General features: G+C 45.7%; 1 protein-coding gene across 1 annotated transcript in view; it reads right to left on the bottom strand.

Annotated features, from left to right (window-relative positions):
- The window catches only part of LOC127026228 (potassium voltage-gated channel subfamily KQT member 1-like), a 517151-nt gene that overhangs the window by 19917 nt on the left and 470875 nt on the right, over positions 1 to 26359 (bottom strand). The gene's annotated exons all lie outside the window — the stretch shown is intronic.

Below are 26359 nucleotides of genomic sequence, written 5' to 3'. Positions count from 1 at the left end.
AATGTGTTATCTCTGGGCTATTTTATGCATAAACTGGTCTCTCTGTGAGCAAAATGCTTAGTGGCATGCCCAATGCAGGCAGCTGTTATGCACACAGAAGCTTCTATTTGTACATCCCACCATGCACACAAAAAGTGAGCATAAATATATTTCCTGTGAAAAAAACTAATGTCTAATTCTTAAAAGCACGAGTCCATTAATTTCTACTGTGCTCACCATGAACACATCGCAATGGTTTATTTTCACACTATTTTAGGCAGGGAAATATCTTCCTCTGAAGCAATGAGAGATTCAGTGGCAGAGATAATTTGTGGCTTAGCTGTGAAGAGATCCAGAAGCCAGTATTATAATCTCTGATTTGTAATACCGTAAAGCAGAGGAGCTCAAGCCATGGGACGTGGTCTTCTTATGCCATATACAAATGCAGAAAAAAAAGCCCTACACTGTATTACTGAAGGCTCCACAACATTACATGTGTCACTGGATGAATCTAAATTTCTAGCTATCCTAGCAAGCACTCTGAGTAGAAATACATCATTTACCAAAAATGCTATGCTTTCGCTGATTTAGCTTCTGCCAGGTTGACAAGGAAAATAGTGGTGAAACTGTGTTTATGCCCGTATCAGTGGAGCTAACCAGAGCTTATGGCAGCAGCGGTTCTGGGAAGTGCAGACCTAAGGAAGCCAGCTTTCCTGTGGCACTGATGGCTGGATACGTGGGTTCTCACTCTCTCTTTTCTTCTCTCTGTTCCCATCTCCTGCCCCGCTTGCTCTGCTGTCCCCAGACCAATGACAAAGGGCTGATTGAGCGGCAGTGGCCAAGGGACAGCTGCAAGAGAGCAGCTCTGCTCTGCTCCCCGTGCTGAGTCACCCAGCAGCGAAGGACAAGTGCAAACGGGTTTGCTCACAGCCATCGTGTGTGCAGGGCTGGGAGCTGGGGTTTCAAACTGAGTGGGGATTCAAAGAAAAGAAGCCAAAAGGAGGAAGGACTCTTCTGGCTATAAATTAAACCTTCATTTGGAAGGTCAGCTGCAAATGCTTCAGATCTCCTAGACAGTCATGAGGTCAAGCTGTGGCTGGGAAACCATCAGCCACGGCCAGGGCTGTGCAGGAGGGCTCGAGAGGGCTCTCTGCCGAAGAGTGCTCTTGCCTGTGAAAAACACAGTCTCTGGGAGGACAAGCGCAGGTATTTTGGCAAATCTTCCTTGATGTCAGCTTAGGATTTAACTCAGATGATGCTGTAAGGCCATTTCCCTCTTCACGCACAGCCTTGCCGTGCAAGCTGAGACGATTTATGGTCCATATTTGCCCTTCACACCAGCTAGCAGTGTGTCTACTTCTCTGAGATGACCAAAGCGGTCACTTGAATGCTGATAATCCCCCAGCCAGAAAGGCTGCAGGTCCTTCCCACTACCTCTCCCTCTCCCCCCCACTTCCCTCCGACCCTCCCACAAGTCATCAGGGGAGCACCTCAGTTCCCAGCAGCACAAAACAAATGCTGTCTTGGCAATACACAGCTGTTAATGAAACACCAAACAGAGGCTGATGCTTGCACATGACTTTGCAGGGTTGCTGGAGTAACCATAACACCTGAGCTAACTCTGCAGCAAACTCATTGCCGCCGCAGGGTGCCTGTTGCCCTCCTGTCCATTCCCCACAGACCTTAGTCCTGGCCCTTGTCCCTCCTGAGCTGGAAGTGCTGATGCTGGATGGCTGTTTGGACTTCTGCACTGCTGTAGCTGGGCGTGAGCAAGCCCCAGCGCAGCTGCATGGGGCAAGCCCTCAGGAAGGCTGCTCCCAGCGCAGCTGGCCCAGCCACCGAGAAGGATCCCTCCCCACGACTGCTTTGTGCACACTGGGCTTCTGAGCCACCACCCAGCACAACCCGCCCTAAATACGTTCCAGGCAAAATACTGTCACTTAAAGGTCATGCTCCTATAGAAACAATGTCCTTAGCGAGGCTGCAGCCCATCTCACTTCAGAAGAGAGGAGATTTCAGAAAAGCTCGGCTCTGACAATAGGCAACGCTTACTTGAAGCGTTGCCAAAAATTTGACGAGTTATTATTTTTGCAAAGCTCCTCCACCATAGCTGCCCCGTTGTCCTCTTAAATGCAAATGTTTCTGTCATCTGTCACAAAGAGCGCTGCCATTTTGCTGCAGCGGTAGGAAGCCCAGGCTGTTGAGATAGGAGCCGGAGTTTGGCAGGAGATCTGTGTCAGTAGGGAGCGAAAAAAAAATCCCAAGGTGGAAACATGCCAGCAGGAAAATTACACTGTACTGAGAAAGCAGCGGTGCAAAATTTATGAAAGCAAGGGGGCAAGCCCTTTTCAAATGTCCGCCGTTACGAGAGTAAGGTAAAGGCGGATGATTTGCTGGGAAGTTAGCTTGCTTGGTGTGAAAGCCAGCTCACGGTGGTCACTGCTGTTAGGCATGGCAGGGAGTTTTGTAAATGGCATGAAGCAAATTCCAGCTTCCAGAGCAGAGCATGTAGTTTTACAGATTGCTGTGAATGCTGACCCTCAAAACTGATTTTAACTGTATTTCATCCTCAGTGAGTCAACCTGCATTCCTCGTGACCAAATTCCTGGGAAATCAACACCACGGAGAAATTCAGCCAGAGGTTTTCACAAAACTGTTTTCTATGCAAATAATGTCTTTGCAAAGGACTTAATGAGATTTTATTTTGCTGCACAATTTTTTTCATGTATGCTAGTCATTTGAAATGGTAAATTATCCAGCTCTGGATATGCAATAGTAAAATAATAGAAGGGTTGAAAAATTTTTCTGTAAATGGTTTTGACTGAATTATACTGCTTACTGATTTGTTTTTAGTGATCTAAAAGGTATTCAGAATTTTCTACTGCCCTTTTAAAAACGAAGTGCAGTTAACACCCTAAATTTCCAGCCTTTGATTTTTTTAAAGCCTTTTACTGAAAGCGTTTTTATTTTAACCAAATACTTTTCTAAGGAATTAAAGTTAGTTTCAAGTTTTTATTAAAAAGGAAGAAAATTAATAGAAAATCGATAAAAATAAGAGATCCCTCCCCACTCCGCTGTCCCATTCATAATTGCCTTTTTTTTAAATCAGCTCAGCAACAGCGGCAAATAAAAGCCTGAATCCCAAGCATCTGTGACTTAAACCAACAACATGGCATGACAAAGTGTGCAATTACACTAGATTTGCGCACTTTTTAAAGAGGCAAAAACTCTTGGCCGTTTGCCACGTCTGACAAGGTAGGAGAGGGGTCCGGGGACACCTCGGGGTGACTGCTGGGGGGACTGCCCAACCTCCCACCCACCTCGATGGGCGCAGGTTCAAGTTACTTGCCCTGCCTTTCCGCTCGTGCTTTTAACACTTACGGCACCTATCGTTTTCTCATTTGCCTGGTTTAACAATGCAACCGGCTACAGTTTTCACACTTTCGTTCACGATTTAAAATGACATTTTTATTTGCCCAACAAAATTTTGAACGCGGCTTAACCCTTCCCCACCCCAGACCTGCGTTCTCTGTAACAGGAATAACGTTTAGGATTCAATTCATACGCCACCAGGTGAATATAATCAAAGTCACTGCAGGCTCTGATACCGGGGGTGGGGGTGGGGGGGAACAAAAAAGAAAGGGAAAAAACCGAAAACAAGCCACTCCCCCCCCCCCCCCTTTCCTGGGACAGAACAGAGCATTTCGTACTCCGTTCAGCCGGTTTGGCTGCAGCGCTGGCAGTGGTTTTGTGTGCAGGTACAGCGACCTGCTGCTGCTCCTGCTGCTGCTGCTGCTCCTGCTGCTGCTGCTGCTGCACAATTCGGGGCAGCACCCGCGATTTTGGGGATGAAACTCCCCTGGGAAGAGCGGACGGCCACCTCTCCCCGGCTCAGCCCAGGGGGACGGCGCCTCTCTGCCCCTGACCCGGCGTGGTGTTGCACGTCGGTGCATGCTGGGGGTGTGTGTGTGTGTGTGTGTCTGTGTGTGTATTACTAGGGAAGTATTAAATAAAAAAAAGAAAAAAAAAGGAAACATTTTCAGGGACTGCACAGAAAACGGTGCAGGAGTTGCTAGAGCAGTGTGCATACGCTCGAGAGGAATCCCTTTCAGTTCCTCTTTTCTTCAGCTTTATTTAAAAAGGGTTTGAAGGCTGGTTTAATTACGAAAACCAGCTCTCTAGACACCAAACAAAACGGCAGCCTAGCCTAAGTTGGCACCAGGACAGATGCATACTTTGCTCACTTCTCCATGCCAATCGGCTGTAGCTCATCCAGTATGTCAATCCAAGTTGGCTGTCTGAAATCCAAGTTTAGTGGCCTGAAAATATCCCGGTCCGGCTTTGTTTCATGTGGTAAACAGCTTGCTCAGTCTATTTCTTCAATGTTCAAAACAAAAATCAAAACCCCCAAAAAACCCGTTACTACATGTTATGGTAATAGCCTCTCTTTGCATTTCACCCCACTGCAGGATTTCCCTTTTTTTCTTTGTATACACTGACCATGAAATGCTGGCAAAACACATTGCTTTTTTAAAGATAGGCCTGATTCTGCCGGACACTGAGCTCCGGTGAATGGGTTCAGAGTTAAGACTGAAACGACTGAGTCCTGCACCAAAATTGTTGGGGGGTGTTTAGCGCTTGCAGCTCTGCCAGCTCCTCCAAGCTGCCTGATTCAGCCAACATCCGTAGCAGCTACCTGCGGGAGCAGGCAGGTCTCAGGGACGGCGGCTTTGCAAAGCCTGTTCTGCTCAGGGCTTTCTAGAGCCCGGCGGCTTCTTGGGGTTTGGTTCCCCCCCTCCTCTTATAAGGTTTTGCAGGGCAATGTGCGTAAGGCAAGAATAGCAAGCAGTATCAGGGAGAGTTTATCGTGATTTACCATTGATGCAAATTCCCTCCCCTCCCTTTCCCCCTTCTGCCATTTTAGTACAAATAAAGGGGCCCAGGCTCCCTAGTCAGCCAGCAGGATCGGGACTGCCAAAAGAAAACAAATCCAATGCGGGGAGGCTGACCACAAAGCACGGCTTAGTCAGTATTGCGGAGATGAGAAAAAAACAAACAGCCTCCCGAATGCCAGTGATGGAATATGGTTTCCTCGATAATTAAATTCAAGCAAGGACTCATCTCTCCTGGTTTCCTACTGGCTATTTCCTCCCGAAGGAAATTGAACGTCTCTGAAAACCTGAAATCGGGTCTCCACTTACCAGCTTTCTAAGCAGAAGCAACAGCTTTCCACAGGGTACAGCTAAACCCCGTGGAAACGATTAACGAGTCAGTCATCTAGTTTCCACCTTTCCCGATAGCTTTGCAAGTGACCCAGTGTTCACCAGTATATTTAAGGGTCAGTGGGGAAGAAAAAAAGATAGATAGAATGTGAAGGGATGAAATAGATACTTAGCTTGTGAAAAAGGAGGTTAAAAATGTCAGGGAATCTGGAGAAATCCCTAGGAAATCAAGAAATATCCCCAACTGTCACCTTTCTTCTCCCACCTTCCTAGTGAGAAGTTATATGGTGTTCAAACAAGGCAAGAGCATGCTGCCCTTTAATTATCATACTTATGTGCTTTATATGGGCACTTCACATAGGGGAAGTGCTATGCAAATACTAACTTTGACTCATCTGAACCTTTGGTTTAAAACAAAGAAACCTGGGAGGTGTGGGGAAGCAAATATTGGGAGAAGAGACTCAGTTCCAGCTATTTACCCCATCAGTGAGCCTGACTGCAGAAAAAGATACCATCAACTGGGGAGGTGAATTCAACTGTGCTAACGACACTGCAAAATCATATGCACTATACTGCCGTGTGCTTTTTGCCCCAGAGCAATCCCCTGCTTTATATTTGCCCTTAAGAGACCATAAGAACAGAAACTAACTGTAACTGTAAACTAACTAACAGAAAAATTACTGCAAGCAGCCTCTGTCCATCTTGGTCTGTAGTATCTGGGCTTTTCTGAATACACCTTTCCTCTTCCAAAATGCAAGGCAGGGAAACGGTGTGGGTATTGCATCTACGTCAGGGCAGCATCTTTGTTAAACTTGGCAGGTTCGGTTAAAAGCGAGCAGCCGTGCCCTGCCATGCCTGCGTGTGCTGGCTGGGACGGAGAGGTGCGGATGCAGCATCGCTTGGGAATACTCCATCCCGTTCCCTGAAAACGGAGCGTTTCTGAGACTTGGGTTATCTGTCCTGCTGCCGCACCACAGCAGGGAGAGAGGGTTGTGGGGAGCAGGAGGGGAAGGCAACCCAAGCAACTCTGGGAGGCACCGTGCATGCACAGCCCAGGGGACCTGCCAGCCCCGCCATCCAGCAGAGCCTGGGGCAGAGCGGGCAGGGTTAATCCTGACCACAGCACACACTTCCCCTTTTCCCTCCTCCAGCAAGAAAAAAACATATTTCCTGCAAGGGGATGATGACTTTGCAGTGCTCTGAGCAACTGTCCCAGCGGCCAGGGGATTTTCTAGGTATCTGGGCTGGGAGACTTTGAAAGCATGTGTTTTTCCACTGAAAAGCGCTCTCAGTATCTCGTGGGTTTGCATGCAGTTTAAATCGCTCCAGTGAGGAACATGCAGATTCATCGGGCTTCGGTACTAACCGAATAGGATAACGGCACTGAGGGTTAGGGTCCTAAAGGGCATCTGCCTGTTTGCAGGCAGATATCAGGAAATGCACATCACCACATATAGAGACATGGGTGGATTGAGAAAATGCCTGATCGCTGGATGAGTCCGGTGGAGCTTTTATCTATTGGGACAGATGATTCATGATACGCTGCCTGCTGAAACTCACAGGCGTTTTATTCCTTTGCTGCTTTCCAGTAAAAAGAGCAGCAGCATCTCATAATTGAGGAGGAAAGAGGAGGAGGGAGAGGAGAAGCAGAAGAGCAAAGAAAGGAGAAAAGGAGGATGGGCGTTATTTGCTGGTGAAATCTTAGCAGAGGGACTTGGTGTTATTTCACTGGAACTGGAAATTCTCTGCTCCCACCTTCAGGGAGGGGATGGCAAAGGCTGAGCGAGCAGAGATCAGCCCTGGGTGAGCAGGGAGGTTGCTGTGTCACTGCCTGGCAGCCCCACTGGCCTGGTAAGGTGTACGCAGCCTGGGTTTGGAGGGCCTGTCCTTGTCAGCAGGAGGGTGGCAATGGGAACATGTCTCCTGGAGGACCATGGGAGCCTCGGAGCTCAGAGATACGGACCCATCTCCGACACAGGAACTGTTTGATACTAATCGGAAACAAAGGCAAAGGTAACTGGCTGCCCTGGGTGCAGAAATACAGCTTTATTTAACAAGAGGCACAGACATCCAGAGGACAGAGAGGCTTGCCAAACTGAGGCTTGTTCTTTCTCAGAAATACCTGGCAATTTTTTTTGTCCAGATGCTGTCCATCCACAAAGGCTGGCCCCCTTCTCTGCTCTCAAGTTTCCCCCAAGGATTCAAATCTTAACACCTCTAAATGTAACTTGGCTTCCTTCCTAGGAGGAGAAAGGGAAAGGGGCTGCACAGTGGCAACACCTTGGTTCAGCATGGAGAACAAACCTGCAAACCTTTTCAAGCCCAAACGCCAGGGTGATGGGCATTTGCCATTATACAGGAGGGGGATTGTATGAAGATGGTGGGCAAGCTCAGCCACCACCCATTGCAGGGGAGACAATGAAAATTCTGTATTGGGACTGAATAAACAGTTTACTGTCACTGAAACTGCACTAGTCGGCTTGCAACCCAAAGGTTAACAGATTTTCATTAAGGTCTCTGAAACTGTGAGGGTTTTTAGTTTTATTTTTTTGCTTGCTTTTCAGGAGCGTAACAAAAAAGTCCCTCCTGGTTTTGGAGCACTCGAGCCGTAGAGCTTTTAGACCTTTTTCTGCAGTCCTATGGACAAGGAAGGCCCTTCTTATGTCAAAAGAAAGCTGAGATTCTTGCACAACCGCTTCCCCCCAGGAACTTGTGCCCTAGCCCCCACCCCTAATCCCAACCCCAGTCCACCAAGTACCTTGAGACTTGCAATTAAGTCTGTTGGCAATGTAATTGTGATGGTTGGCAACCCAGTGTCACTGGAGGTGCTTCCATTCCTGTAGCTGAAGGATTTGGGCTCCCTCTCTATTTCACATCTGCACCAACGTAGAGGGCATAGTGTTCCTTCTTTGTATAATAACGTCTTATTTGCACAGTAATCTCAGCTGTGGAATGGAAATGTCTTCTCTGGCCCAAGTTGTGAGCTGTTAAAAGTCTGGCAGATCCCATGCTAGAGGTGGCTGCATTTCAGTGGTGGGAAAAGTGATTTTCATATTGTTCTGGCATGGTTCTTGTAAACTGAACTTCTATAACATTTCTCTTTGAGATCCATGGGAGTTTTTGCCTTCTCTAGGCCTGCGGTGCAGGGCCATCAGTTTGTAAAACACTAAAAGAATGACTGAGAGGAATGCTATAATGAGGTTTGTTTGTCAGAGATTTTTTTTTTTTGTCCTTATGTTTGGTTTCCCTTGAGATAATCAGAGTTGACTTTTGCATCTCACACTTGAATCTTTTTCAAAACTATCTGCGCTCAACAGGACAAAACTCACTTGTACAGTTACGCCACTGATGTGCATTTTTGATACATTCGCATGTGCAAATGGTTATTTCGTGATGATTTTCTTGTGTACTTGATAATGGCTTTGCCTGCTAATTAGGTGTGCCACTGGGTGCAATTTAAAATCAGATCCTTTCCAAGGCTGAAGCTGACATTCAGCATGCAAACTTCATAAACCAACTTCAGCAGCTCTTTCTTTGCCCCCACTCCTGCACCTGTGGACACTTATTTCTGCTTGCCACACTGCGGGCCCGCATAGCTGTCTGTGTGGCTACACAGGAAACTGGTAGAGGAAACTGATGCAAGTGAAAGAGAATTCAGAAAACAAAAATGGTTATTTTTCAGCAGGATCAGTTCCCCGACCTGGTTCATCGCACAGTCCTATGAACACCTGTGCTGGCACAGTGCAGAAGATGGTGCAAGGGTGGGACAAGGTGGCCAAGGCTTCCTCCGCTGCTGCCTAGGAAAACGCAGCCTGAGTTGCTCCTTGGATGTTCCCATGATTTATTTCTGATGGTCTGTTTGCCAGGTCTTTTCCAAGGAAAGATCTCACCATCAATGACTTGGCAGAATATCAGAAGCAAGCATTAACACACCTAGGCATGTCTGAGGGCTGCAGCTCAGGCAGTCCTCAGGATGATGCCCTGTTCTGGGGCCTCAACAGAGTCTGGCAGAACAAGGGAGATGAAGACCATGTTTCCTCTGGCTCTTGCCTGTACATGTTAGACCACCAATGCCATTAAGGACAGGTTGTCCTGTAGTGGTGGCACACAGTAATTTCCCAGTTGCTGTGTGAGATCTACTGCACAACCTTGCAAGATCTCATGGGAAAACCATTTAGTTTCATCAAGCTTTTGCACTCCATCTTGTCTCTCTTCTTATACAATTCCAGTGAGAAGCTGAGTTTTTGCTGGTATAATAACACTAAAAGAAAATAAACCCAAAGGAAATTAAACCACAAACAACTATATTCAAAAAACAAAGGGTCTGGCTGGTGCCCAAGAAAACAAGGAAATTTAAAGATAAAGCAAACTGTCCTTATTTCACCCCGTTGCGCCTGAGGATGGCTGGGCTTTCCAAAGAAGGCAAGCCACGGCATGTCCCGCTCTGCCAGGGAGCGGCCAGCAAAGGGCTGAGCCCTCCCAGCAGACAAGCTGGACTTTCTCCCCGACTCCTTAATGGGAAAGTCATGCGGCAACGTTGAAACCCAGACGTTGAAATCTAAAAGCCCTCCTAGCCATGTGTGCGGCTGGGATGGATTATGACTAAATGAAGCCCGGACTCACTGACAGGACGTGGAATAGGGGAAGACTCGAACGGGATGAACTTCCCTTGAACTCACTGATGGGTGCCCAGCTCCTGGTGACTTCTGCCTGGCCGAGGAGAGGGAGTGGTGACTAGCCAACCTAGGCTAGGGGATGCTGGTCACAGTCTGGGAAGGGTGGACTGCTTGTCTAAAAGCCGATGTCTTAAAATCATGAGGCTCTGGAGTAGCTGAGGCTTCAGCTTTGATACGTTGTCAAGTCAGAGGGAGGAAAATGGAAAGTGGCAATGCCAGACCATGGCTCACACCGGTGGATGGCCTGGCCCGGCCTCCCAGACTCAAGCGAGGGCTAATGGCAGGACAACCTACCCAAGTCAACAGAGTCACCTCTGCTCATGCTCAGCCTGAATTGGCTTGCAGTGCTCAGAAGGCAGGCAGGGCAGTGGGGGGAGAATTAGCAAGGAACAAAATCCCAAATAAAACAACCCACTTTGCATGATTATTTGTTAAGCAAATACTCGCCTTGATTAGTGTATTTGCTGGTTTCATTATGACAACGCTTGGCAGCACGGTCTGTGCTTGCAGTCCATGTTAATGGCCCCTTTCAACTTTGTAACGTGTTGGAGGAGCAAGTTGGCCCTTTTTAATTTTTATTCTTTTGTGATACTGGTTTTACTACTACCACAGGCCTCCAGAGAAGCTAACTCTTATAATTTCTATTCATAAGTCATCGTTAATTTAGCAAAATCTATTTTATTTATTTTTGAACACTTTGAATATCAAAGGGTTTCCTCTGTCTTCCTTCTGAGCCTACGTGGCCCTGGTGAATGCCTGTGCTTTCATCCACAATGAAATTAAAAGGCATAGGCGGTGGCCTTGAATGTGAAGATATGCCAGACCATTGGGAAACAATATACCATACCCCCATCTGTGACATCTGCATCCCTGAGAACACTTCTTGCAGGTGCATGTCCTAGTACAGAGTAAAATGCACACATCTGATTTAGATGTTCACTTTGCTCGCTGAAATCCCATTAAACAAATGAGCTGCATGCTTTTTTCTTTTTTTTTTTCTCACTGTCACATAAATTTAGGCTCTACTAATTCCCCTGTACTCACTTGGACCCCATCAATATTTTCTACCATGAAGTGAAAGGCAAGTAATAAAGCCACTGAAAAACCAACCCTTTCCAACCTGCTATGTCTTAAAGACAGAAATTGTTTCCAAGTGATCAGAACATTTTGCTGACTTCTCTTTTTGATACAATATGCCATTTTCTACTCCAGAAATCAGAGAAGGATTCAGGTCTAAGAGTCGACTTCATTTATAACCACATTTCTTAACGACAATTGGGTGCAAAGGCTACCATCTCCTTGCAGCTCCATTGGCAGAGCCAGATGCCCTGAAATCCCAAGCTTTTTGGCAGTTTGCAGGGGAGCTGGGAACCTAGAGGCCAGTTCTGAGGGAGCATTCATTGCTTTGAAAAACTAAGCTCCCCCCTAGGTTGCCAGCCAAGAACTACTGGGGAACCTTGACTCCCAAGTGGGGTGGGAACACGGGGAGCTGAATTGGGCCTCCCACGTCCCAGCTGACAGCCTTAATTTCAGACCTGTTGATTATTCTGGGGTCTGGCTTTCTTTTTTGACATGCAACGTTTCAAAAGGTCTCAGTTTCAACTCAACATGAATGAGGGAAATTTGTGGAAGCTTGAAAAAACTTGGCAGGATGGAAAAGCTCTTTCTCACCCATCTAAAGTCTTCTGTTTTCTCCTGGATGAGAGTAGTGGTTTTCAAGCTTATCTAAATTTTTCCCAGTGGAAGTGGAGACTCCTGCACAGTGAAGTCATGAGAATAGCTTGCTTTCTCAGTTATCTTTTGTTGAGCCTTCAGAAGTTGTACACAGACCTCCCTGCGCTGGATACTGTTGAATGAGCGGGACAAATGCTAATATCCAGTATGGGGACTCCTATGTTCAGTTCCTCCAGAGGGACTCTTTTACTGTGCTCTTCAAATGTCTATGTAAAGTTATTGCCAGTTATTTAAAACTACACCTTTTCTTGTTTTGGCCTTAATGAATCAATGCACCTACTACTACCAGGAGAACCTGTAGCATCATTTAAGAGCCTCATTATTTGAGATGCTGAAGTCCAGACTCCTGCCAGTTCTTACGAGCTGCTAAATAAGAACATCTTTTCCATCGATTCCTAATCATATGATTCACTGAAAGAGTGTAGTGCTGCCCAAGCCATTTGGCAATTGGGCCCTACTATATGTTTTTCAGTGGTCAGGTCACAATGCAGGAAGCTATTAGAGAATTAGTTTGAACTGGATGCACACACAGATAACGCTGCTAAAAAGTGCTTCCTCTTGAAAGTACTTGTGTCCAGTGCAACTGTTTGCTAGATAGTTTGCAGCGTGAACTTTCTCAAAGGAAGCCTCCTTACAAGCTCAGTCTATGTATGGAAGCTGGCATGGAGTCCTCGCTGCAGATGACTCGGTAGGGAGCGCACACAACTGTGTGTATCACATCTATACAAAAAAACTTCAGCTACGTGCTAGCTAACCAGCCTGCCAGCAAGCATCTCAACTGTATTTCCCCAAAAGAGAAGAACTAACAGGATGGGATCTTCACATCTGTTTTACCCTGACATTAATACAACTGTCAGAGAAGCACAACTCCAGTGTGTAAACTCTCTGCTTTGAGCCAGGGCTCCAACTCACTTCATTCATGGCTCTGACTCACCGGCACACAGTGCCTGACCGCCTCTACAACTGGGTGGTCGCTCTCTGCTTGGGATAGGATTAGGCAACCACAGGTGGCACCACCTGCTGCAAAGCTGTCCTGCCTGGGTTTACTCTGCTAATGACTCCTAGACATTTAAGAGCCTGCTCAGTTGCTGAAGGGGAAGTGGCCAAGGGGACAATGGACTCCTTGTAGTTGTTCAACAGTATCACTTGACTTTACCATTGACTGGCATTTGGCATAGCATGTTGGGCTGGATGCAAATGGTGCGAGCAGTTGGCTGTGCCTCTCCAGAAAGGTGGCAGGAAGAGTTACAGGTTTATGTTGATCTGTAACACAGAGTGTAGCTTTCTCTTTGCCACAAAATCCACCCTTCAGACAGAGATGTGAACTACTGCAGGTTCTGTCACAGCCACTACAGGTCAATGGTGTATGGCTGCTGCTTTTCTTTATTCCTTTGCTTTCCTTATTGTGCTTTCTGCTCATTTAGATGAAGTACCTAATTAAGCATGTTTCCTGTAGGAAAGCCTAGAACCTCACTAGAGCACAGATGCTACGCACTAAAAGTGCTGCCTTGCTACCTTTGCTTGCAGCCTAAAGATTTAAGCCAGTGGAGCCATCTATTGATAAAGCCACCAACAAGTGCTGCTGTCACTGTCATTGCTTACCACAAGTCCCAGGCCCATTTTGAGCAAGGGAACTGGCTGTGGAGTCCAGCGCTCTCAGGTGACATCTCCAGAACCTGCAGCTCTGATGTCGCTAACATCTTCTGTGATGATAGATGGGATTTGCTTATGGCATTTATGAAAAATAAATCCTGTGTGGAGTCTAATCTAAAGTCTTAGAGTTTCATTACAAAACTCACCTATATAGTCCACTCTCTGCACCCTCTCCCCTGCAATCCCTCAAAGCATACAAGAGATGGGAGCCCCCTAACCAGATCCCCTGAACCCTACACCTTACCTGCCTGGCTGCTCTGCAGCAGAGTCTTGGTGTTCAGAGGATTGCTAGGTGAACCTTTCATTTTTATTCTGATGCAGCTTCTTTGTATTTTTAACAGGGGCCCCATTGTCTTATGCAAATGAATGCTGTATGCTTGCTTCCTGGTATGCTCCATAGGCATGTGCTGTAGGGTTTGGCTTTAATACCAAATAAAGTAAGTAATTACAAAAATCAAAGTGGATGTGCCATCCTCTAGCCCATGCAAAAGAGGTCACTACCGCACCTACCTGTCTTCTCAGGTCAGGCCAAACTATGAGCAATGCCAGAAAACCAGGTATCTGTAGACAGACCGCAAAGCAAAGCACAAAATCTACTCTAGTATATGACTGATTTCATTTCTTGTACTGTGCTGTCCCACAGTGCCAAGACTAAATCTGGTAAACCAAGATTAAACTCTCTGCTGCTGGTGGCAAGGGCCCTTGAGTACCCACATGAGGAGGTCCATAGGCAAGGTATGGAGTACAAACACCCAAGAGTCTGATCCAGCTCCAGGGAACTGAGAAGCAGGTGTCTCTCAGACTTCACATGGAACAGAACTGACTGATAAATTTACCCATATTCATAACTTCAAGTTTCATCTTCAGTTAAAAGAAAGTTCAAGTGACTTTCACCCTACAGCCACAAAATGAGAAGACTTTTCTTGTGCACGTGTGTGCACACACACTAGTGGTAAACACTGTAGATATGATTTTTGTATCTAGTCCAAGGTAAGCAAGGGTTTGAAATTTTTGGAGGGCAATGTATGTTCATTTACAAATTCCAGAGGGTCCTTAAATGCTGAATATTAAGAACTCATTTTAATGCCAAAGTCCCTGTTAGAATGAGCAAACCGGCACCATTCTTCAGAGTCCGTACTTCAGACAGTTTACTTGGGATCAATTTGATTTCAAGTAAGCCGATTGAGAACAAATGAATTTCATCAAAACCTCACCTCTTGCTTTTAAATGATTATATGTTGTTTGCAATAATGACTGCAACTGCTGTGTTCCCTACAAGTCCATTTCTAAACACAAAGACATTTTGATTTACTAGCACACTTATTTGTGTGAGTCTAGAGATAGTTTCATCTTGTGGGGCTATTTTTCAGTTTTCCTCATTCCCTGAGAGCACATCCTGCAACAAATGCTCAAAACCTAAAAACCTGATGACGTTAAAATGCCCAGATTCATTTACTTCTCTGAATGTCATGCGGTGGAAAGACGAGACAGATTTTCTTGCCTCTGGCCTAGTCCTCTCTTTCTGATCTGAAGATGTCGGCATCGCTAAAGCATCTTGGCTTGGCATTTACTTTATCTCTTGTTTGCAAAGATACTGTTCTGAATAGTACTTTCTTTTTTGTGGTACCAAACGTCTGGATATTAAAAGGGAAAAACACTGGTGGAAGAGACATTTGTCTTTTCTGAAGAACAACAAACAGAACTAAATGTTGACCTACAGCCTCCAGCTGTCTAGTAAGCTGTCCCAAGCTGCAGAATAGCCATCCTTTCTGTAGCCAATGTCCCAACATTCCCATGCATTCACATGCTGGCATATAAAGCAACCTTGTTCACTTCAATGCTGATTCTTCAGATTACTCAAAAGTATCCAATGCAAATTAATGAAAATAGTGACAATACTTGTAGCCCTTGATTCAGCTATTCAGTTTCTTCTGTTGGTACGTACAAGTTCTCATACTTGTCTATTCTGTAGGTTTTTTAAAAGTGCCACTAAATTACAGTTGACAACTAATGTCAATCAGGGAGACAAGAGGAGGAAGAAAAGGTTTCTGCTGTGACAGCAGATTTAATTGCACAGAAACAAGGCATGACTTTTAAGTGCTCATATCCTTAATGCTACATCGACATATTAATGTTCTTTCTTTAATACATAGAGTTAAAAATGAAAGCTTTCTTAAAACCCTAGTCATCCCTCTGCTATCTTGTAGTTCAAACCACAAGAAGTCAGGAAAGGGAAACTTTGAATTACACAGCTTAATATGGCTATATTGCACACCTGATATCAATCAGATTAAAAAAATTAAGCATTAGTCTTTTGTTGTTGTTGTTCTTTATTTATTTAAGAACCTAGAACTCTCCTGAAATCAGGTGGAAATCCCTTTTCTTCTGAAGGACCTCATGAGGGCCACCTCTTTAATCAGAAATGGCTGCACAGGAGCTCCTGATTGTGCAAGCACCCAGTGGTTAAGGCACCCACTGAGAAGGGGTTAGTTTTCTCCTTTGCCCGAGGGATAGAAACTCGCATCTCTAGTGGTGACTGCTCTCACAGCTGGGAAAGAAATTGTGCCCCCACGGACTCCAGCTAAATGCATCTTTCATTGCTGGAGGTCATGTGGAGTAGGCTGAGCAGAAAGGCTGGGAGTGACCTTACCCTCTCAGAATAGCCCAGTGAGTGTGACACTTGGAGGGGAGAAATATATGCCCGACCCCCCCCAGGAGTTGAAGTCAGATCTCCTGTACCCGGAGGAATATCGTCATTGTTAAAGCAGGAGTCATGCCACCGCTGTCACCCTCCGGGCTCTGAAGGAAAGCCACACTGACCACAGCATTTCATACAGAGCATCATTCAATGGGCTTGCTCAGAGATTGCTGAATGAATTGAGTTGTTTGTGTGAAATATGTAGAAAAATGCCACATCTGTGGTCACGATAGGGCTTAACTATGAGGCAGACACTAAGCAGCACAGTCCTGTCAAGACGGAGGCACTGCTGGGCACACCCCGAAGCACAGATGTAAGTACGTTTGTACACTTCTGTGTACAAAGCTGCAGGTCCTGGGTCTGTTTTGAGTGGGAGGTGCTAAAGTCTTATTTTGGGTGCCTGAAGCCTTTTCTAGTTCTAGATATGCCTACGAAAAGCCCATTTAAATCCACGGAAATACCTTTGTTAATGACAAGGTCAGGCTGCTAGTGCTACACTGACCAAGGCTAGTACGGCCATAGTGCTCTGTATCAAGGAAGGAGTCCAAGACAGAGAGAGACTATTGGAACTGCACCCTACCTTCCCTGGGACAGGCCTGTCAGGCAGACAGGATGCATGATACAGAGGATCCCCTGTCCTCTCTCCACCTGGCTGAAGGCGGTGACTTAACGGATAGGGGGAATGGTGACAAGTTCCTGCCTGGCACAGCAGGCGCATCTCCTCCGTGGCTACCCCACCTTCCCAGGTGCCCTTGCATAATAGGTACGAGGCTTTGCAAGTGGAACCGAACAATGACGAGGACGATGGTTCATCTAGCTTGGAGGTGTCGCTGAGGTGAAGTCAGCCTACGCCCTGCATCAAAACTGCTTCCATAAAGAAAAAAGATGGGTCATTGTCATAGGAGACTCTCTTCTGAGGGGACCAGAAGGCCCGATATGCAGACCAGACCCACTTCTTAGGGAAGTCTGCTGCCTCCCTGGGGCCCAGGTTAAAGATGTGAAGAGAAAGCTTCCTACCCTGGTACAGCCCTCAGATTATTATCCATTATTGATTTTTCGGGTAGGCAGCAATGAAGTTGCTACAAGAAGTCCGAGGGCAATCAAGAGAGACTTCAGGGCCTTGGGATGACTGATTAAGGGATCAGCAGCACAAGCAGTGTTCTCATCTATCCTTCCAGTTTCAGGGAATGACGAGGGAAGAAACAGGAAGACACAGCAGATCAATACCTGGCTCTGAGACTGGTGTCACTGGCAGAATTTTGGGTTTTTTGATCATAGGTCAGTCTACATGACACCAGGCCTGCTGGTGACACACAGGGTACACCTGTCTCAAAGGAGGAAAAGGATCTTCGCACAGGAGTTAGTTAGCAGGTCTCATTGAAAGAGCTTTAAACTAGATTTGAAGGGGGAAAGGGATAAAACCAGGCTCGCTAGAGATAAGCCTGGGGGCGGCACGCCAAAGTTTGAGGCATGGTGTGCTAGCGAGGCCCTTCAGTCTGCCATCTCAGTGGAGGCAGGGGATGGAGATCCATGTGGCAGCACAGACGTAAGGGTTATTGATGTGTTAGAAACCATGGAAGCACCCGAGAACGGTCACGTAGGAATTAGGGCTTCTCCCCGCAAAAAGGTGGTGGGACCAGTAGCCCAGCTGAAGTGCATTTACAGCAATGCACGCAATTGCTGTACATGGGCATATGAACAGAAGGAGTTGGAAGCCATTGTGCAGCGGGAAAACTATGATGTAGTTGCAATCACGGAAACATGGTGGGATGACTCGCACAACTGAAGTGCTGCAATGGATGGCTATAAACTCTTCAGAAGCGATAGGCAAGGAAGGAGAGGCGGTGGGGTAGTCCTGTATGTTAGGGAGTGTTTTGACTGTCTAGAGCTTGATGATGGTGATGATAAGGTTGGGTGTTTATGGGTAAGAATCGGGGGAAGGCCAACAAGGCAGATATCATGGTGGCAGTCTGTTATAGACCACCCAACCAGGATGAAGAGGCAGAGGAAATATTCTATCAGCAGCTGGGAGAAGTCTCACAATCGCTAGCCCTTGTTCTCGTGGGGGACTTCAACTTACTAGATGTCTGCTGGAAATACAATACAGTGGGGAGGAAACAGTCTAGGAGGTTCCTGGAGTGTGTGGAAGATAACTTCCTGACACTGTTGGTGAGTGAGCCAACTAGGGAAGGCGCCCCGCTGGACCTGTTTTTTGCAAACAGAGAAGGACTTGTGGTTGATATGATGGTTGGAGGTTGTCTTGGACATAGCGATCATGAAATGATAGAGTTTTTGATTCTCAGAGAAGTAAGGAGGTGGATCAGCAGAACTGCTACCTTGGACTTCTGGAGGGCAGACTTTGGCCTGTTTAGGGGCCTGGTTGACAGAGTTCCTTCGGAGGCAGTCCTGAAGGGCAAAGGAGTCCAGGAAGGCTGGACATTCTTCAAGATGGAAATCTTAAAGGCGCAGGAGCAGGCCATCCCCATGTGCCAAAAAGACGAGCCAGCAGGGAAGAAAACCGGTCTGGCTGAATAGAGAGCTTTGGCTGGAACTCAGGGGAAAAAAGAGAGTTTATGACCTTTGGAAGAAGGGGCAGGCAACGCAGGAGGACTACAAGGGTGTTGTGAGGTTATGCAGGGAGAAAATTAGAAGGGCCAAAGCCCAACTAGAAATTAATCTGGCTACTGCTGTAAAAGACAATAAAAAATGTTTCTATAAATACATTAGCAACAACAGGAGGGCTAAGGAGAATCTCCAGCCTTTATTGGATGCGGGGGGAAACATAGTGACAAAGGATGAGGAAAAGGCTGAAGTACTTAATGCCTTCTTGCCTCAGTCTTTAATAGTAAGACCAGTTGTTCTCAGGGTACCCAGCCCCCTGAGCTGGAAGACAGGGACAGGGAGCAGAATGAAGCTCCCATAATCCAAGGGGAAATAGTTAGCCACCTGCTACACCACTTAGACATACACAAGTCTATGAGGCCAGATGGGATTCACCCAAGGGTACTGAGGGAGGTGGCAGAAGTGCTCACCAAGCCACTTTCAATCATTTATCAGAAGTCCTGGCTAACTGGGAACGTCCCAGTTGACTGGAGGTTAGCAAATGTGACACCCATCTACAAGAAGGGCTGGAAGGAGGATTCGGGGAACTACAGGCCTGTCAGTCTGACCTCAGTGCTGGGGAAGGTCATGGAGCAGATCATCTTGAGTGTCACCATGTGGCATGTACAGGACAACCCAGTGATCAGACGCAGTCAGCATGGGTTTATGAAAGGCAGGTCCTGCTTGACTCACCTGATCTCCTTCTATGACAAGGTGACCCACTTAGTGGATGAGGGAAAGGCTGTGGATGTTGTTTACCTGGACCTTAGTAAAGCCTTTGATACCATTTCCCACAGCATTCTCCTGGAGAAACTGGCTGCTCATGGCTTGGACGGGCATACTCTTCACTGGGTAAAACACTGGCTGGATGGCTGGGCCCAAAGAGTTGTGGAGAATGAAGTTAAATTCAGTTGGCAGCCAGTCACAAGTGGTGTTCCCCAGGGCTCAGTATTGGGGCCAGTTCTCTTTAATATCTTTATCAATGATCTGGATGAGGGGATCAAGTGCACCCTTGGTAAGTTTGCAGATGACACCAAGTTTGGCGGGAGTGTTGATCTGCTTGAGGGTAGAAAGGCTCTACAGAGGGATCTGGACAGGCTGGATGGATGGGCCGAGGCCAATTGTATGAGATTCAACAAGGCTAAGTGCTGGGTCCTGCACTTGGGTCATAACAACCCCATGCAATGCTACAGGCTTGGGAAGAGTGGCTGGAAAGCTGCCCGGTGGAAAAGGACCTGGGGGTGTTGGTTGACAGCCAGCTGAATATGAGCCAGCAGTGTGCCCAGGTGGCCAAGAAGGCCAACAGCATCCTGGCTTGTATCAGAAATAGTGTGGCCAGCAGGACTAAGGAAGTGATCGTTCCCTTGTACTCAGCACTGGTGAGGCTGCACCTTGAATACTGTATTCAGTTTTGGGCCCCTCACTACAAGAAAGACATTGAGGTGCTGGAGCGCATCCAAAGAACATCAACGAAGCTGGTGAAGGGTCTAGAGAATAAGTCTTATGAGGAGTGGCTGAAGGAACTGGGGTTGTTTAGTCTGGAGAAAAGGGGGCTGAGAGGAGACCTTATTGCTCTCTTCAACCACCTGAAAGGAGGTTGTAGCGAGGTGGGTGTCCATCTCTTTTCCCAAGTAACAAGTGATAGGACGAGAGGAAATGGCCTCAAGTTGCGCCAGGGGAGGTTTAGATTGGATATTAGGAAAAATTTCTTCACTGGAAGCTTTGTCACACACTGGAACAGGCTACCCAGGGAAGTGGTTGAGTCACCATCCCTGGAGGTTTTTAAAAGATGTGTAGATGTGGTGCTTAGGGACATGGTTTAGTGGTGGACTTGGCAGTGTTAGGTTTACAATTGGACTCGATGATCTCAAAGGTCTTTTCCAACCTATGATTCTATGATTCTATGAGTACTTAAACAAATGCAGAAGTCCCAAACACAGTGTCCGCACCACCACCAGTGATGGCAGCAGCAGCTCCCTTTGATTTCTAGGATGTCCATTCACCCTCCTACTTTCCATACCCCAGCTTCCAGTTAGCCCATGTAACCCTCCTTCTGCACAACCCCCTGCAAACTAGAGCTCTAAATGCACACCCTTATCTCCCCAACTGCAAGCATCTCATTTCTCACTCCAACCGTGTTCTCACACACCTAAAGCACACAGCGTCTCCCAAACCTCTGCTCCAGTCCTGCCTCTCAGACAAGGGTTCATACTATCACTCTTGGAAAGAACAGCACTAGCATTGGCAGCAGCAAACCAGATAGGTGCTCAGATGCCAGAAAACATTTTATATTTGTGCATTCCCTTAAAACTTGCAAACCAGAAGAGTCGGAAGTATTTGCTACCCTTCCCTAACCCAGCCCTAAGAAGTGGTTTATGTACTCATTAGTGAGATGGCAACCACAGGATGGGACTCCCAGTGCTAATGATGAAATCGCCCCTAGGATCAAATGGTACCAGCTGTACAACAGTGCCCAGCAACGCTCGCCCAGGAGTGCAAGGCAGTAAATGAAGAGCACTGTGTTCAACCGAAGTTAAAAAGCTGATGTAGACACGCTGATATATCCAGCCACTAATACTGGATAAATTCAGTGTAATGCCTTGTAAAAATCTGTTTGTCACTTCCAGATGCTCGTGCTTGTAGCTAGTTACTGAGCTTGGGGGGATCAGATGTAAGTAATTAACATCCTAGCCCTGTTAACATTCCACTTTCATTCTGATGAAGCATCACATTGTAAAGCAGACAACAACAAAAAGCATGTCCATTTTAAAATTGTTTAAATATATTAATCTTACAAGCCAGGATGGATTTTAATTAATCATTTTTTAACTTGTGTATAGGGGGAGGGATTAGCTGACACAACTGCGCAATGTCACTGCCAAAAGTCCCGGCTCTTTTAATAACTGTGTATGAAATTAGAGGAAAAAAAATCTTTAGCTTAGTGACCAGATCAAAATATATTTTTACAGCTGCCAAGGTTCTCATTGAAGATATAAACCAGAATCTAAAGGGATCCTGTGTGTGTGTGTTGCATTAAGATATCCTACTTACAACAGCACTAACATTAGTTTTGTCGGAGGCTGAATGGTGGAAAGGGAGGGCAAGGGCTTGGCAGGGGTTGCACTCTGGCCAGTGCTGTGTTAATACATCCAAACAAAATTATTTAGGGAGACAAATTTCATGTCACAAGTTGCTGTTTTATTTAGCATGTGCGTAATGGCTATGAAGGGGCTGGATTCCCTCCTGTCTTCCTCAGGTGGTGGACGAGGCTGGGGCTAGCCTCCAAGGAGATGCTTCTCCTGTGAGCAAGCACAGGGACACACTGTGGTCTCTCAGCATCTGCCTCCCCCTTCCCACCTTACCCCAGTTAGTGCAGGTCAGATGAAGGGACAGGTGAGCTCTGCTGCAGTGATCCTCTCGCTATGCTATAAAATCTTTTAAGGAGTCTCTTCTACCCCCACAATGTCCCAAGAATAGTCTTTTGGTTGATCAAAAAATGAGTGGGCAGTCAGGAGCTCAGGCACAGGATAAAATTGAGTCTCGCCACTTGGCTGGTGGGCTGGTGCAAGTTCAGTTTCAAGGGCTACAGGGAAACAGTGCAAAATTGAAAGTCAGCACAGAGAGAGCTCTGCTTATGCTACTGCTAACTGAAAGCCTAATATTTAATGCAGTGCCCAAACATATGATTTGGAAGTGACTTTGGACTGGTGAGAGCTGCCAGATTGCTAGCACTGGGATCTGAAGCATCTTGTAAAGACTCAGCAACCCCTCTGCACCTGAAGGTGGGGATTTGTAGTCAGCTTATGCTGATCTAAAACTGTGACAAAACAGAAGGAGGCTGTTCTGCCTTAGACCATAACACAGCACCCTAAATAATGTCATGTCCTCTGAGGTCAGTGTGCTTGCAGGATGGGAGCCTTGGTGAACAGGATGGCAGACCCAGTAACATAGTAAATGTCCCCGCGTCTAGCCCTGCTGAACCTGAGGAGCTGTTCTCTGAGTAATGTTCTCCCCAATATTTACCAACTATCTTATTTTTGTGCAGACTGGTGTTGACTGTCCTATCCCCTGCAGTCCCCATTGCAAAACAGAAGATGGCTGTCACTCTCTTAGACCACACTGATGCTGTTCAAAATTATTGAAGCCACTATTGCATACACGGGAGAGTTACTTTCTGTCTGCTGAAACCAACACAGGCATTAACAGTGGAAATACTTTAAAGTCTTGAAGCTCTTTGTCTTTTAGTAGCTGGACTTGATGCATTAACCTATTGCTCGCAGGTCTCTCATCAAGTGGGAATGATTTTCAGGCAGTAACAATTTGTCCAAATCCAAACTTAACTGAAAGATCTGACTTTCTATGGTCTGTGCAAACACCTCCACCTAGAGAACGAATTTTCTTTTATTGAAGCATTTTCTTTCTTAGGGGCCATATTTCCTTTTCATTCTGCCATACATCTCCAAGAATGATCAAAGTTTCAAATGGAATCCCAGCTGAAAGTGGTTACAAGAAACTGGAGATAATAAAACAAATATTGTAAGACCCCTAATATGAGCAGCTCTCATAAAAAATGAGCAATCAGGAAATATCTTTGCAAGTCCTCTTTTAAGTTCATTTAGTACATCTATTACATGAGCTCTGAAGATCTAATGTCATAATTCTCCAAAAGTACCATAATGCTGTTTCCACTTAACTTAGGGATTTTCAGCAAATTTTGCAAATAAACAAATGGTTTCATGACATGTATTAAATTCAGACTGAACAAGATGAAGATACCAGAGTAAAACAAAGTACACAATAACAGAATAGGCACAGGTTATAAATCACAGTTTATAAATCACAATAAATCACAATTTATAAATCACAGATTATAAATTGTAATTGTCCTTCAAAATCTCCCACCCAGACTTTTGAATTTCTTTTCTGATGCTGATGGCCTAATCCATGTTCAAATTATCACTTGGCACTTTTAATAAATTCTTAAGATGAATGCAAAAAGAAATATTAGCTTGTTCTATTAATTATGTTGGAAAATGCTATGCAACATTTGAAATATACCCTTTCAGATGAATGGAAATCAAATGTAGCCCTCTTCCTTTACAGACTATTTCTCCTACTTTTAACAAAAAAGTTCAAAGAAATATGAAACGGCTCTGGGAGGGCAACTAGTATTGTAACATATTTTCCTGGAGAAAGGAATAATTTGGATTTTTTTCTGCAGATTGAATCTGAAGCACATTTGAAAAATGGTCAGGAGCCATATGTCTGAAATCTTCAAGGAATATTAAGGCTAACAGGCTAAATGTCTGCCTCTGAGATGCTCTAGAAGATGCAGATTGGCTAAATGATGTTCAGCCTTTGAAAACCTGGATATACTCCAACTTGGTGCTTGGAGAAAAGGGCCTTAATGAGTCTTTGGTATCTGTGTCTATTGTTCAACAGAACATCTTGAGCTGGGTAAAAGATGGATGTAATTTGTGAGGATCTAAACCTAAGGCAGCAGCTCTTGCCCTTATATGCACTGCTTCAAAGGCTTCCTGTGAAGCCTTGAAGATCAAGGAAAAGGGAAAGATCAAGGAGAAGGGAATGAACTGTCTCAGTCTGACCTGCCCTTTGGCCAAGCTGTCTGGGGAGGTGGCATGTGGGGGCTTTTAAGCCATTCTTCTATCAAACCCAGCAAGGGAGCATGAGGTCCATGGACCCATGAGTTTGGGTGGTATTGCTTCTGCCTCTGTCAGCCTCATCAGCTGTACTGTCATGAGGACCGGAGGATTTGAGAGGTTATGTGCTGCTGCTGCTGCAGAGTTGCACTCTTTCTCTCCTACCCACTAAAAAGGGAAAGATGCTTGAAGGTTTACCTCTTTTCTACCATCTTGGCTGGAAGGGAATGCCCAACCACTAAAAGAAAATACAGGGCAGGACTCAGGACTAAGAATTAACTTGGAGGGACTCAGTTTAGGACAAGTTTCTGGAAGCCCTCAGCTCTATCAATTTGCAAACTGTGAAAGTAAACAGCAAAAAAAGAATGTTGACAAATGTAGTCCATGGACCCCTTGACTCTATGCAGTCTGTAAAGGGTCTTTTTAGTCCCGACAGCAGAGCCTCACCACTGCTGGCAGTCCCAGCTGCGTTCCTGCTGCCAGGGGAACAACGGGGGAGAAGATGTAAAGCTACTGAATGGCATAGGAAATTTTTAGTGAAATCTTCTGAAAGATGATTAGCTGGAACACATTATACAGACTCAGCAAATACCTAAAACTTCCATCAGGTTGGATTTGATGATGAGAGGGTCACCTTGAGAGGTGACAGACTTAACAAGCTTATGAAGCCCTAAGAGATTTTTAGAAAGTATTGTTAAGCCTCAGTGAAGACAAACATGGAAATAAAAAAGGCAGCTCTGCTCATATCTCAGGATAGTCTTGCCTCCAAGAGTACACTGTTCCTGACTACCTTAAATGTCTTTAGAGTGTGCTGTTCTTTGTTTCTATTTTGCTTCGCAATTGCCCCCAAAGTGAAAAGTACTTCAGATAAAACAGAAAAAAACTGATTAGCAAGTTCTACCAAGTGTGCAACATCCAGCCTCCTGAATTTAGATCAAGCCAAGAAACGTAATGGAAATTTTTACTGTGTGTGAAAACGGTTATTGTCACAACTTCAAAGCTACTCAACCAGTTTTCTGCATACTTAATCTGCTTTTTACATTTCACTAGTATACTCAAAATCTATTGCCAGTATGTCTGACCTTTACAATAAACATGCAATGTTTATGTTGGCATCTATGGCACAATTATGCATTTGCTTGTTTGTTTTCTGAAGCACAAGTAAGCTATGCCAGTTTTCCTGATACTCGAAAATGAGCAGAATGGACACTTTTGATCCAGTAAAATTTGATTGAGAGAGTCATGAACAACTAAAAAACTGTGTTCATAGATGATAGAATGGAAATTGCATTCAGTCTTCATTGCTGTGATTCGCTGGTGTACAGCCATAATAAAACATCGCTAGTCAGCTTTGATGGAAGATGCAAGCCTGTTACTCCAATGGAGTCTGTGGGAATAACAAAAAGCCTTTGTCTCAGATGTGGAAGGGTCCCCAGCATCCTTTCTGAACAGCACTGGCCCTCTAAACTAAACACACCTCTAGTCTAAAATCTTTTATGCAGCCATGGAAAATAATGGAAATGAAAGGGCATGGCCAAAAATCCTATCCTGCCCTGGGAAAGCATTTTGAGAAAGCTCACTATCTATGGGCAGTATGGGCAGCACTTACTGGAATCCTGTTGTAAAACAAATGAAGTCTGGGCTTATGGTAGCCCCAGATGTGCCAGGCCTCCTGAAAAGAAAATGAGAGAGAAGGCAGGTTCTGTTTCCTTTAGGCAGGAAACAACAACAGTGAATTATCCAGGACAGAGCTGTGCTGCTTCTGGTACCCAAACCAGTTCACTTAAAGCCAGCGTGAGTCTCTCTGCCCTCTTCTACAATTGATAGTCCCTTTGGGTCTTCCTTAAATAAATGAGAAAATCAGCATGTAGGTTCTCAATCCAGATTTCCCTTCCATGAGGTGAAAGTTAAGAGCCGTTCAGGTCACGTAGGCTGTATTTATTTTGCTATTTTATTTTATTGAAGGAGAACTAGCACGGAGCAGGGGCTGCTGGGGTAGGTGCTGTGCAAGCAGAGGAGAAATGCACGGGTGCCTGCTGCAGATTGATGGGGCAGTGCACAGCCCTGCAGCTCTGGTGATCGATGCTCTTTCGTTCCGTCAAGGGAAGCCAGCTAGGTCTTGTTAGCATTTGGCCT

This window comes from Gymnogyps californianus, chromosome 1 (genome assembly GCF_018139145.2).
Source record: "Gymnogyps californianus isolate 813 chromosome 1, ASM1813914v2, whole genome shotgun sequence".
Classification (NCBI taxonomy): domain Eukaryota; kingdom Metazoa; phylum Chordata; class Aves; order Accipitriformes; family Cathartidae; genus Gymnogyps; species Gymnogyps californianus.
Note: the sequence above shows the minus strand (reverse complement) of the source record. Positions and strands in the feature narration are given on the sequence as shown.